The sequence below is a fragment of the Panthera uncia genome, chromosome B1 (genome assembly GCF_023721935.1).
Source record: "Panthera uncia isolate 11264 chromosome B1, Puncia_PCG_1.0, whole genome shotgun sequence".
In the NCBI taxonomy this organism is placed as follows: domain Eukaryota; kingdom Metazoa; phylum Chordata; class Mammalia; order Carnivora; family Felidae; genus Panthera; species Panthera uncia.
This window is the reverse complement of record NC_064811.1, coordinates 75,441,893-75,457,138: the sequence shown is the minus strand read 5'-3', so window position 1 is coordinate 75,457,138 and position 15,246 is coordinate 75,441,893. Positions and strand designations below refer to the sequence as shown.

The 15,246-nt window shown below is 35.9% G+C and overlaps 1 long non-coding RNA gene across 1 annotated transcript; it reads left to right on the top strand.

Moving 5' to 3' along the window:
- The first annotated feature begins 815 nt into the window (after nt 1-815).
- Nucleotides 816-2,131, top strand: LOC125922934 (uncharacterized). Its single transcript, XR_007457833.1, has 3 exons — nt 816-859; nt 1,005-1,124; nt 1,345-2,131. It is a non-coding gene; the product is annotated as an uncharacterized LOC125922934 (long non-coding RNA).
- Nucleotides 2,132-15,246: the final 13,115 nt, after the last annotated feature.

Below are 15,246 nucleotides of genomic sequence, written 5' to 3'. Positions count from 1 at the left end.
AGATGAAAATCACTCCCTTCTTGGAACTTACATTGCACAAATAAGACCATAAATAAGATAATTAAGTAAAATTTATAATATATTATACAGAAGTCCTAAAGAGTAACATAGAGCAGGAAGAAGGATAGGAAGTATGTGTATAGCTAGAGATTGGTAGTTTGAATATCATTAGATGGGGTGGGCAGTGAAAGCCTCATTGAGAAAGTGAGATTCATGTAGAGAGCTGGCGAATGTGAGGGAACAAGCCATGGAGATATCTGGAAAAGGTTTTGAGACAGATGATAGCAAGTTCAAAGACCCTATCTATGTTGAATGCATGTCTGGTGTGTTTGAGTGAATAAAACAAAAATAAATGAGCGGGAAAGAGGTCATAGAAGATATGAGGGAAAGAGGAGATGGGACAAGGACAGTTACTTCTAAGATTTAACAAGTATTTTTGGTGGCATTTATTCTGAATAAAATGGGAAACTACTGAAGTAGATGAGTGACATTATGTCACTTATGATTTTAAAGGATTACTCTGGTTGCTATTAACACATTGGAGGAACACCAAGTTTGAACACTCAGAATATTTTCAGCTACAAATAACAGAATACTAAACTAAAAGGGGCTTGCGCAGTATAGACATTTGTTATTTCACTTAATGAAAGCCTCAGAAATCGAGTTGAGATGGTCACCAATATTAGTAAGAAGCCAAAAGGTCCTTTCCTTCTTTTGCTAATGTTCCATCTTCATTTTGTCTGCAGAATGTCTTCAAGGTTACAAAATGTCTGCTTTGGCTCCATTTATTACATCCTATTTGACTATTACATCCTCCCAAATTTGCGTCTAGGCCAATTCAACCTGGGCAACATTGAGCGTGAGTCCTGAGTGGGGTGTGCATCTCAGGGGCCCCGGACCTCCCTGCCCCTCCACATAGATGCCAAACAGTGGAGTCCAAGGAGGAATCAATAGCTCCCTCTGCCTGGCCAGGGCACGCTGATCCCTCACCATCCACCATGCAGGTTACACTGGAATCCAGAACTACACTTCAAAAGTGGTGACCACAGACTACAACCAGTTTGCCATACTGTACTTCAAGAAAGTTCACGACAACCAGGAGTACATCAAGGTCGTCCTCTATGGTGGGTCTTACACCTGGTGCGATCCGGTTCTTGTTCATGCTGGGGGAGAAGAGGCCCATCGCATGCAGCCCTCAGGTCTCCTTCACTCTGAGCACCAGGGAGGCGGGAGAGAGGTCTTTCCACAGAACCCCTCATGAAGAAGGGGTCTGAGTCTTTGTTCACACATTCGACAATCATTATGGAGCTTTCACCAGCCACTAACCAGCCATCTTGGCCACAGGGAGGACCAAGGAGGTGCCTTCTGTACCGAAGGCAATCTTCATCAGCTTCATCAAATCCCTGGGCCTCACTGACGACCACATCATCTTCCCTATCCCCAATGGTAATCACCAGCTGGGCAGAGGAGAAAGGCACATGGGGACTGTCCAGGCCTGATGTTGCCTCACTAGGGAAGGGGGGAGAGGAGGGACCCAGGCCCCTGCTGTGGTCACTGGAGCCCCAGGAGCCACTTCAGTTTCGGGAAGATGCTGCCACACCCAGGGTTCTGGTTCCCAAGTATTCCTCCTTCACAAGAGCTCAGGCCTGCCCACATGAGAATTGCAGGCCTGGGGCCAAGTTAACTCATTCTCCTGACCTGGCCACATCCCCCTCCACCCAGGCCAGTTTTTCCTGGGTCACCTCCCCCTTTGCCCTGGGGCTGGCTCACTACGGACTTGGGAGGTGCCCTTGTCCTCAGGCATCCTGGTCTGAGCAGGTCCCTCCCCAAGGCTGAGGGTGTGTCAGGACTCAGCAGGTAAACAGGCAGAAGGCTTGGTGCCCAATCAGAACTGTGGCTGGGCCTCACCTGCCTCCTTTGGAGAATGGGTGTCACCCAGGTCTGCTTGTCCTCAGGCCTCTCCTCCAGTCCCTGCCCCATCATCCAGCCCTCTGCTGTACCATCTATGAAAGGAGACCCAGAGCTTCTGTGGCTAGACTAGGCTGAGGCCCAGCGCAGCCCAGGGGCAGTGCAGGGGTCCTGGAGGTCAGGGACCCCACAAACACATCCTTGCCCATGCTGACCACTCTGTCCCCCACAGATGAAAAAAAAAAAAAAAAAAAAACATACAACACTGTGTATGTCTGAGTAGGGTGCTTTACTCACCCATATGTCTCTCATTTATATGAGAGAAATATCTATCCTAGTCCACTATCTACCTTTAGGTACCCAAATGCAAACAGATATAGGATGACAAAGATTGGTGCCAGCCCTTTTCACATCATGTCACACGCAGCAAATGATAATAGGTGTATAACATGTTGGCGAAAAGAGACAAGGCTTCAGAAGCCCAGATGTGATTGGTCCATGGGATTTGGCTATGCTAAGACCTACCTAGCTGCCACAAGGGCTGAAAAAATCATTATATTTGTAACCCATCCTAATGTCTTAGCACCTGATAGGAAGCTTGAACTAAGAGTTGCATGTGTTCATGTAACTTAGTACCTGGCCATGGGGTTAAGTAAGAGCTGAAGTTTAATCTGTACTCAATAGGCCATGGGTCCCAATTGAAGATGCAGTTTTTTCTTCCCACAAAGGGATTCTCTACTCACTATCCATGAGCCCATAATAGATACCTATTTTTTTTTAATGTTTTTTAATGTTTATTATTTTTGAGAGAGAGACAGAGAGCAAGCAGGGGAGGGGCAGAGAGAGAGGGAGACAAAGAATCCAAAGCAGGCTCCAGGGGCTCTGAGCTGTCAGCATGGAGCCCAATGCAGGTTTCAAAATCTCGGACTATGAGATCATGACTTGAGCCAAAGTCAGACTCTTAACTGACTGAACTACCCAGGTGCCCGGAGATACTTTTTTATTCTAATTTGCACAATGGTACTCTTTAGGCCAGTTATGCCCTGGTTAGAGGCTACTGATTTGGCATCCCTTGTCTAGGTACATTGTTGAGTGTAGGATACTTCAATCAAATTAGAAGAAAAAGCAAGAGATTGTTTGCAACATATCTAAAAGTGTTGGCCATGGAAATATGTCTTAAATGGATGGATCTGTGTTACTACTTTCATATACTTTTTTAATTATCATTTCATTATTGCTAATTATGTGTTAATATATTGTTTCATGTATATAATTTACCCCCAAATTAACCTATTTTGATATTTTATTTATTACCTACAAAAGAGCATTTAAAGGACTTTACTTTAAAAAGTCTGAAGGCAAAGTACAATGCTTACAGAGACAAGTTAGAATTAATTCCTTACTCAACCCAAACTCTTAACACTAATTAATATAGCAGTCTATAAATAGATATGTCAACAATTAACATAAAACAAAAGAGTAAATTTTATTACATATAAACTCAGGGCTAACTGCTTGATATAGCACAAAGATAGAACTATGAGGTAGGTCTGATAATTATGCTTTTCTTTAGTTTTTGGAAAGAATAATTTGTGGCTTTACAATATTATTAAATTTTGAGGGGCGCTTGGGTGGCTCATCTGGTTAAGTGTCTGACTTCTGCTCATGTCATGATCTCACATTTCATGACTTTAAGCCCACGTCAGACTCTGTGCTGCCTGTGTGGAGGCTGCTTGGAATTCTCCAAAATCACTTCTCTCTCCGTCCCACTCCCATTTGCACTTTCTCTCTCTTTCAAAATAAATAAATAAACTTTAAAAATAAATAAAATGTTACCAAATTTTGAAATAAAATAATGAAAAATTGCTCTTCAAAAATATGAAATCCTTGCCAAGAAACTAGAATACAAAAGGAAAGACTTTTTGCAGGAAATAGGATTGCAGGTACTAGAGAATGCCTGGCAAAAGAACTGCTAGAAACAAATAAACACCAAAAAAAAAGTCATAGCTATTTCATAACAGAGACTTAAATATTTTTTGTATATTAAGGAAGATCATATTTTTTCTCAAATGCACAAAGAATGGTAAGGTTCAATAATTTTCACCAAATTTGGGAGCTTAATAGTAGTTTATGCATTCTAGTTAAAAAAGAAAATTATCTGATACCTAAGAAGACAAAAATATCTCCATCTGTGTCTTAGTTTATATATGTCACACTTGTAAAATTCCTCTTCACCCAGTTTATCCTTGGTTATCTAGCTCAGATATTTCACGGATGTTTCTCTTAATCCCATTTTCTATGAATTACCAGTAAGAGAATGAGTCCTTCTCATTAGTATTATCCATAATATTACTTACTAGCCACCATCATAGACAGAGTGCCTGTTCTTACTATCATCAGTCTCTACTCTCACTTTCATTATCAATGTTAGAGGGAATCAATCACTATTATGCCCACTTCTAGGAAAATAATCACATATTTTATATAGTTTTGTGGGCCAAAGATTTGTTGTATCCATAGGAAGATAAATAAATAAAAGAACTTAGAATATAAGAGTTTATCTGGTCCATACCTCTTTACCAAAAAACAAATATATCTTATTCATATGATGGCCACACTAAAATCAATCATAATTCATGCAAGATGTTGTTCACTGTACCATAATCTACATATATTCTACCAAATTTTAAGTGATTACTTCTTTGTTTAATGTTTATTTATTTTGAGAGAGAGAGAATGTGTGTGTGTGCAGGTGAGTGGGGGAGAGTCAGAGAGAGAGGGAGAGAGAGAGAGAGTGAGTGCACATGAGTGGGGAAGGGTCAGAGAGAGAGGGAGAGAGAGAACCCCAAGCAGGCTCTGAGCTCTCAGCACAGACCCTGTCATGGGGGCTTGATCCCCACTAACCATGAAATCAGGACCCAAGCTGAAATCAAAAGTCAGATGCCCAACTGACTGTGGCATCCAGGTGCCCCAGTGTTTGCTTCTAATAAAAATAAACAATGGTTTGGGCAGTTAAAAAAAAAAAAAAAGAATGGAGTTTTCTGGTCAAACAGACCTGTGTTCTCATCCATACTGCAATCTTTCTGTGTGACTATGAATGGCCAATTTTGCTTCTCAGAGCCTATTCCTCCATTCAGAAAACTCAAAGATACTACCTATCATGTCCATCAGTACAGAGCCATTAATTTACAGAGAGTTTGGTGTAGAAACCATGTCATAGAATAAGTGTAGCAGCTGGAAAAGATGTAATATTTAAGTTTTACTTATAGAGTCCACTTGTATGTCTAAATAAAATATCTTTTGTCTTTTATTTTGTAATTCTATTGATGGGCTTTTTCCTTATATGAGTTGGAAATACTTGAGAAATATTCCTATGCTCTTTGTAATAAATCAAGGACAAATTTAAAGCTTTCAAGATACCATAGTCAGAGGAAAGTGTACAGTTTCTGAGCAAATGTGGGAGTGGGAGCACAGAAGAAGAAAGATGAGATTAAAGGATATGGTCCCAGACTTCTGGAGAAAGGGAACCAGTAAGAAGCATGTTTGTTCAGTGGCAAACATGACTAAAGGATTTTCAAAGGACATAAATTTCTAATATTCAAATTTCAAGGTTTTTATTTTGTGTACGTGTGTGTGTGTGTGTGTGTGTGTGTGTGTGTGCTGTGATAAACCACAATCCCATCACTTATTACCAATCAAATCATAGTCTGCCAAGAAAATGTCCCATTTTGAGGATAGAGGGAACCAGGCTGATATCTTTCAAAGCCAATGGGATGATAATACATAGGTAGGTGGTAAACATAAATCACAGCCACAGCAGGAATCCAGAGATAAATCCTCTTTATCCCAAATATTCTGAAGGATGTTAACCTTGGATGATAGAAGTAAATCGAAATCTGGATCAAACATGAAAAATAACGTTTTACCCTTTTGTTATGAAGATAATATGGAAAAAGAAATTACTGAGAATTTTTTCACATGTTATGAATTCAATATAGCCCTAATGTCTTTTAACAGATTTGGCCAATATTAACACATCAATCATGTATAATGATCTTGTCACTGTTCTGGATGCTAGGGAATGACAGGAAAAGAGAAAACATTCGTGCATTCAAATAATCTATTTTCTTTAGCCATATGAAATGCCACACTTTTTTTTTTCCATTTCTCATATAATGTTAAAAACACTTCTATGAAATATCCAGTTCCTAATTTTTTTTTAAATTTTTTTTAATGTTTATTTATTTTTGAGACAGAGAGAGACAGCATGAACAGGGGAGGGTCAGAGAGAGAAGGAGACACAGAATCTGAAACAGGCTCTGGGCTCCAAGCTGTCAGCACAGAGCCAGATGCGGGGCTCGAACCCACGGACCGCGAGATCATGACCTGGGCCGAAGTCAGATGCTCAACCGACTGAGCCACCCAGGCGCCCCTCCAGTTCCTAATTTTAATCATTGTATCCACTAGGAATAGACAACTTCTTTTGTTCTCCTCATATCATTTTATCTTAGAGTTCAAACTTACATGATTCATAAAGGGTAAGGAGAAATGATTCCACCTCTTCCAAGATATTTTTCCACCTACTCCTTACCTTCCTCAATATTTCCCTTCTCATAGAGTCTGCATTAGTGAGACCACTCAACTCCATGCCCACATTCTTTTTTACATATTAAAATCTTCCTACTTTTACCATTATTAATGGCCATCTATTGATGTTCAACCTACCTTTTGAGAATATATTTTAAATCTTACAAATTACCTATTATTAATGTTTCACTAACTTCAGATTCTCATAGCAACCGAGGCCCCAAAGTCTTTCTTGGTGTAGATTATATGTAGTCTTATTTTAAATTATTCATGTTTTATCCAACAAACAATATGTTTCTAGAGACCAAGGTTCTGTTTTTGTTTGTTTAGGCTGAGTTCTCTTCTATCCTTTACTATAACTGGGTTATATTTTATATTGCTCCAATGTCTTAACTATCTGTGATAAATGTTTTAGATAAGCAGAAAAAGGATGATAGAGGAAATCTAGGCTTTGTACCCATGTCTGGGTTAAAGTTATAGCTTTGCCATTTACTATCTGTATGGCTTTTAAATAGCTGCATGAATATTTTAATCCTCAGTTTCATCATTTACAAAATGGCATCATTATTGCTTTGTTTGCAGATCTAGAGAAAATAAACATGAAATTTATATTAACTCCTAAAACACTGTGGTTTATATTAGTAAGCTTTCGATTGATAATGAGACAAACTACTTTCTCTTGTTTCTTTAAGCACTCCTTGATTACACCGTGGCCTTGAATCTACTTAAGGACATACATCAGGTCTCTTGAACACTCAGAAATTAATTCCTAAGTGATGGCATTTCCTTGGACTCATTTCTTTTATCCTTCTGTTATCAAGAAATTCAATTATTTCTCAAAATATATTTTGAGGAATTATAGCCTTGAGAACCAAAAAAAGAAAAAAGAAAAAGAAATGTATAAAATACAATTATGTAAACTGTTGCTATGGCTTGTACCTCTTAAAGATTAACATTGCACATCAAGTTATTAAAGTCTCTTAGAAGTCCTATAACAAAGAAGCTGTTTAATTTTTTTAATTTCATAATTTTTCAATCTAAAATTGATCCTATAGCTTTTATTTGGAATAATACATGGAAATTACCTATGGAAACAGTCCTACACAGAACTCACAATTTTGAAAAATTTGACCGCAGTTCAGTAACTTCCTAATATTACCTTGGATGTGTGATCTATGGAATCAAACCATTAAGCATTATCTGATAACCCAATCATTAGTAAAATTTATTTATTGAAAAGTAAATAAGACAATAAATTTAAGTAACTAGGAGACAATAAACAAGTCTACGCTTTTCCTTTTCAACCTCTTGGGATCTTTTAACTTCAGCTATGTGGCCCTTATTGAAAAAAATACCTCGTTCTGTTAGCCAAGATTTTGCTTTCTACTAGAATAAATCATGATATTGATTTTCATTTGTCTAGTCAACTTATGGTTATTCGGACACAATTTTTCCAAACCTATTCATTCCTAATGATTATTTTGACCTGAGTTTGCAGTGGGTTGTGGGGTTATACTAGTGTCATCAAGTTTTCATGTCACTACATTTTATTTTTTGCCATTAGACTTGTTCCTATTAGACTGATTATGTCAGGCTATGCAGGAGAATGATTCAAGCATTTCATTCATTTTCATGAGATTAAATAGGTCACGTTTTCTCTTATAGTAATTATAATTCTAATTATACAAAGACCACATAAATAAACTTTATGATATTACTTTCGATAATCAGAAGCAAATATATTCCCCATTAAGCTTCATGTTCCCTTTGGTCTTGATACTGCCTCTGCTTGTAAATTACAAAAAAAAAAAAAAAAAACAAGAATATTTCATTTTTTATTTCCAAGTCACTGATATTAAAATTCTTTTAATGGTTATTAATTTTTCTTCATTTTTTTAAAGTATTTCTACTGGAATTGCATACATTTTTGAGATTTTCACTTCATTTTATTGGTATGCTAATTTAATGACATTTTCATAATTTATACCTGGCTTATGTCAGACCTAAATGGCAATAAATCAGGAAAGTGCCATTCAGCAGTTAGGTTCTCCATCTAGCTTCTCTGTTTCTGACTGAAATCACCCTTACCTTCCTCAGAAGTGAAACATAAGAGAGTGGGAGAAAGTATTTAAGTGACTGTTCAGATTTTTAAACACAATATAGCTTTATTACAGGACTGCCTCAATTTGAACACGAGTTACATGATGACAAAAAAGGGAGGAACTGCCTTTTTTATTTTGTTTGAGGAAGCATTGTTTAAAATTACTTTTAGAATGTCTTACTTGCAATTTTGTGTCTAGGGGAGAGACCCAACACATTCTGGAAGTTTATCACAATAGAATGGTTTGTGTTTTTTGATTATCAAATTAATGAACGCAGAAGTGAATGCTTCTAAAAGTTGTTTTGCTTTTTTTTAAATATTTTAAAGTTCAGTGTAGATGTTTCTGGGGTATTAAGAAGTTAAACAAAGCTCAGCTGCCTATTAATAAGGTCTAGTTAAAATCCTTAAAATATATAGAAATATATATACAGATTTAAAATACAAAAATATGGAAAGTACAAAAAATAATTTAAGTTCTTTCTGTAACATCCATAACTGTCAATGAAAACATTTTGTCACTTTAACCTTACCTTTCTTATTCAAGAAATTAAACATTGCAAATAAAATTGTTGACCCATTTATCCTCTTTTTTAATCTTACTTTCTTTTGTCAGAGGCATCAACAGCTATAATTTTAATGTACTTTTAATGCCACATCTTACTCTCTATATTTCTATACTGGAATTATTTGCAAAAAGTACCCATTGCTTTTGAAATTTAAAAAATATATATACAAGTATCTGGTGTGAATTTTGTTGAATTAAGCCACTTAAATGTACCAATTTAAAAATATTTATTTGTGAAGCATACATAAATTTCAAATTACCACTCATATATGTGTATTTGAACTCATCTTCCATTTATTTATCCCTGTGTTAAGTCAACTTTACGATACTTTATGCAGACTTCTACATATAAATAGCTGTTCATAATTAGGTGTTTTACCTTTGGTGTATGCAACAGATAATTTAGTATTTCACCTAGGTTACGTTGTTAATTTGAGATCGTAGACATCTAAACTGATATTAGATTAACGTAAGAGTGGAAAAATATGTACAATTTACAAATAATTAATTATGTAATGTAACAATTTTAATGGATAATCACACCCTTCACTATTCCTAGGAAATTTTCAAGGACTCTGACACTTCCTTAAGCTAAAGGGTTTCTATAGATCCCCTTGCAGCCAGTATTACTCATGTCTTGAATAACAAGGCCAGAGGTTGCATAGTTGTGTTTTCTCTCTTTCTGTTTGCTTGCATCAGTGTCTTGGACCATCTGGACTTGGGTTGAGTCAGCTCTGCCTCTTGGATTCTTTGAGAGTTTTTAGGTTTCCACTATCCCGATAAATTCTTTAACTTTCAGCTTACACCTACAAAGATTGGAGTGATGCCCCCCCCATTAAATTCCTATTATCTAGTCATGACAAGTTCATAGAGTTGCCCTGATATCTGGGACCAAAATATTAATTCTTAGTTTCTAGACTTCCAACATGTTCCAAGTGTGTGTGTGTGTGTGTGTGTGTGTGTGTGTGTGTGTTTGTTATAAATGAAGCATTAGATTAAAAGAAGGAATGAGTTCCTATTGTGGCTGTCTCCCTAAAAGCCACTAAGCCACATAGAGTTTCTTCATTCTTATGTCTCGGGGCTGTGGTAAGAACCAAATAAGAATTGAATGTGGAAGTAATATGTAAAACAGTATATCTTCTGTTGTTTGTCATTTCTTTTTTTTTCATGTTTATTTATTTTGAGAGAGAGAGAGAAGGAGAGAGAAAGAGAGAGAGAGCATTAGCAGGGGAGGGGCAGAGAGAGAAGGAGAGAATCCCAAGCTGTCAACACAGAGCCCGATGCAGGGCTTTAACCCCCGAACCATGAATGAGATCATGACCTGAGCTGAAATCAAGAGCTGGATGCTTAACCAACTGAGCCACCCAGCCACCCAGGTGCCCCAGTTGTTTGTCATTTCTGTATCACTTAAAGACCAGTAATGTCTAAAAAAATAGAATCTAAGTGGTATTATGCAACTCATAGTTAAGGCATCTAAAATTCCACTCATCTGAAAAATATCTGATACTTAGTAAAACAAAGCACACCATAATTTTCATAATTATTCATATATTATCAAAACTAGACACTCTTTTATCTTTTCTCATCATTATGGGATACTGAGAATTTATAAGTTTATGCCAATTAAAAACTGCATTTAATTAATAACATGGATTAGTTACTGCAAAGAATGTGTGAATGGGAAATATTTCAAAATCATAAGCATCTGGGTAAAAAGTGTATCTCTAATCCAATTTGTTTCTTTCAGCTACACTTTTGTGATAATAACCTCTCCCATATTTAGATATTTCCCAGCATAAACTTAATATCACTTAAAAAATATATTTGCCATTTCTTTTTAAATGGCAATAATTACCATTAATTAAACCTACGCCATATACCAAGTGCTTTACATATTTTAGTTTATTTCCAGCTTACAGGCAAACAAATGGAGAGTCAATAATCAGCCTAAGTAACAGAGTTTCTAAGTGAGGGAGCTGGGATTGTATCCAGCAGACCTGACTCTAATATTCACTACGTTAAACACTGTTCAGTATTCATGATGACCCTGAACATGCCCTTCATCTTAGTGTAGTGGTTCACAGTATTGTTTGCACATTGGAATCACCCAGGAGCTTAGAAGTCTTCTGATGTCAGGGCCCCTCTCTCAGAGTATGTGATTTATCTGTCGTGAAGATTTGTGGAATCTGAGCTTAATTTTTAAAACATCCCCCAAAGTGAGTCGGATACCCAAACAACACTGAGAATCTCGGATTTGGCCGAAATTGTCCATTAGTGGGTGATTCTTACCTTTGGAACTTTTGCTCATGCTGAGAGACAGAGAGAGAGAGAGAGAGAGTTGTCTAGGTGAAAAAGCAAAGACTCTGGTGTTGAGACAGAAATAAATGATTTTAAATCACTGACCTATCAGAGTGATTAGCTGGCAATAAGACTCTTGCACCATAAATTTCCTCATTAAAAATGAAAAAAATAAAAGTCACCTTGCAGAATTATTGTAAAGGATATAATAATGCATATACAACCACAGATGTAATATATAGGTGTTGTTCCTTCAAGGAAGCTTATGTAAAGAATATGCTTCAAATCTGTATTGCAAAGGGGCAGTTGTCCATAGGCAGAAACAAACTGAATGTGTTCAGATGGATCTTGGATAAGCTTCATGACACAAAGAGTAAAGAAGCTCTTCAGTTCTGGGTGGGGTGGGGATTCCAATGGGAAAACATCTCATAAGGTTAATGTGAGAAAGGGTTCCTCTGACTTCTGCATATATTTGCTACTTAAGAATATCTCTGAAGCTAAATAAACAGCCAATAAGTCTGAGAGCAAGATCATGTGCAAAAAATACATCGAATCATTTGTCCATCAGAATGGGCAAAATGGCTCATATGAAGTTGGGCCTTCTGCTTGGAATGTCTTTTCTCATTCCACTTCAACCAGTCAAAATCTTATCATCTCCCTCTGGTATGTATCTCAGGTGCCATTTTCCTATTGAAATGCTTCCTGAATGCAAGGTAATACATAGAACTAATGACATGTCCAGTCTTTCTTACATACTTAACTAGAATGCAAAACAGAAGGCAGAATCTGTATTGTTAATTCATTCATGAATTCAAAAAGAATTATTTGAGCACTAAATTCACATTGGACAATAAGTTAGAATAACAAAAATGTTATACTTGCCTCACATCAGTTTATTGTGTATTGGGAATGACAGACACGAAAAACACAATTGAATTTTTGTGTGATGCCTCAAAAAAAGAAATATGTTTGGGTATAAATATAACATAAACAAGAACGTGATTATCAGTGTCTCGTGTGTAAATGAGTCAGAAAAAAATTCACACAAATAAATAAGATGAATATCAGTTTTGCAGCATCTTTCTGATTGCATACATATTAGTGTCAATCATATCCTTGGCCTGGCTACTACTGTTTATGATTCTGTAACCTGAACTTGATTTACAACTTCATTCTATCTATTTTCTCACCAAATTGCTATAGCATTTATATTAATTAATACCTTGAAGGAATTTAGCATATTACCAAATTTATGGTGAGCCATCTACAAATCATATACTTTTTTTTTTAAATAAAAAGCAAACATCATTATGATGGCATTCTATCTAAAAGAAATGTAATTTGCAAGTACATGGAAGCATGAAAGATCATGGCAACTTCAAGAAACTGTTAGCAACTTATTAGAATATGAGCATTAGATGTTTATGGGGAACACGGGGAGATGTGGCTAAATAGTAGGCTAAGGTTCGAACTGACGGGCTTTGTATGTCATCCTTAAAGTGTGGACTTTATCTTCTAAACAATATGGGTAGATTGCTGTTGGAGGAATTTCATTAAAAGATTTAAGCAAGGGGCACTGGGGTGGTTCAGTCAGTTTAAGCATCAGACTCTTGATTTCAGCTCAGGACATGATCTCATGGTTTGTGAGTGCGAGCCCCACATTGGGCTCCACACTGTGCTTGGGATTCTCTCTCCCTATCTCTGCCCCTTCCCCACTATGTTCTCTATCTCTCTTAAAATAAATAAATAAACTTAAAAAAATATTTAAGGAAAGGAGTAATCAGATTACAATTTTTAAAACCACAACAATGTATATGATGGAGAAATAAAGAATAGTGATAAACTAAATAATTCCCATTAAGAAATAGCCAAAAAGACGTTATTGTGCTATTTTGAAATAATGAAAGTTTGAAGAGTGTAAAAGGAAAAATAAACTGAATTTAAGGACATGTTTCAACATGGCTTAGGAGCTCTTTAGATGTTGAATGTGGGGAGATGTAGGGTCCATGATGACTTCTAGTCTCCTGAATTGTATGATTAGGTGAGAGTCAAAAACATTATCAAAGACAGTTAAGAATTTGGAACAGATTTTAGGAAAAAGATCATAAACACAGTTCTAAGGTACACAAGTCACAACTTGGTAGTTGTATACAAAGATCTGGACTTCAAAAACAGAGATATGAATTGGAAGTACAGGTACACTACAACCCTACCTATCTTTAAAATAATGTTTATTAATTTTAAAGTTATTTGTCCTCATTTTTAAACATAAGCAGAACTCTGTAAGCTCTTACTGAGTTACATGCTTTATGTGCAATATTTCACTAAATCCATAGAAACTTCTCACCATTTAGTATTATTAGAATCCCCATTTAATAGAAAATGTATCAGTGTTTTCAATTTTAGTTGTTTTCCAGGTAACAGGTAAAAAGAAGAAGGAAGGAAAGAAAGAAAGAAAGAAAAAGAAAGAGAGAGAGAGAGAGAGAGAGGGAGAGAGAGAGAGAGAGAAAGAAAAGAAAGAAAGAAAGAAAGAAAGAAAGAAAGAAAGAAAAAGAAAGAAAGAAGAAAGAAAGAAGGAAATGAAGAAAGAAAAAGACATTGAATCTGGACTACTTGAATCAAATGTCTGAGCTCTTTTCATATCAAATATTTACCCATATTTCCTTGGAGAATATTTGAATTATTTATAGTTTTAGCATATTTAACCTTCATGTGCAGCACTCCTTTCTTCCAACAGTAGCTTTTACTAAATTCTGATATTTATTTTGCCCAGCTATATTTCAATCACTATATAATCCTACAAGATGACAAGGAAGGATAAATTAATGTATTATTAGTAGTTAGATTTATTTCAATGTTAATTTATTTATTTTGAGAGAGAGAGAGAGAGAGAGAGAGAGAGAGAGAGAGAGAGAATCCCAAGCAGGCTCTGCACTGTCAGCACAGAGCCTGATGTGGGGCTCGATCTCACAAACTTTGAGATCATGACCTGAGCCAAAATCAAGAATCAGATGCTCAACTGATTGAGCCACCCATGTGCCTCAGTACTAAGATTTTTAATGCAACTAAATTAGAGATAATTGAATCTTAATTAAAGTATATATTTAAAAAAATATTACTATTTAGGCATAAGATTGATTTTAGGCATCAATATATTTGTAAAATAGTAGTAAGTAAAAAAAAATTAGTGTTCAAGTGTAAAAAAGAAAATATCCTATAATTATCTTTATGTAACTTAACAGAAAATCAATGGGTAGCATTTTTCTTTCAAGAATGGCAATGTATCTATCTACTCATCAATATTATAATTTAATTTATTTATTTAAATTCAAGTGAGTTAATATAAAGTGTAATACTGCTTTCAGAAGTAGAACCCAGTGATTCATCACTTACATATAACACCCACTGCTCATCCCAACAAGTGCCCTCCTTAATGCCCATCACTCATTCAGTTCATGCCCCCATCTACCTCCCCTCCAGAAACCCTGTTTATTCTCTGTAAGTAAGAGTCTCTAATAGTTTATCTCTTTCTCTGTTTTTAACTTATTTTTCTTTCCCTTCCCCTATGTTCATTTATTTTATTTCTTAAATTGCACAAGTGAAATCATCAGATATTTATCTTTTCCTCTGACTAACTGACTTTGCTTAGCAAAATACACTCTAATTCCATCCATGTTGTTGCAAATGGCAAGATTTCATTCTTTTTAATAACGAAGTAATATTCTATTGTGTATAAATATATATATACACACACACACACATTCTATTGTGTGTGCATATATATATA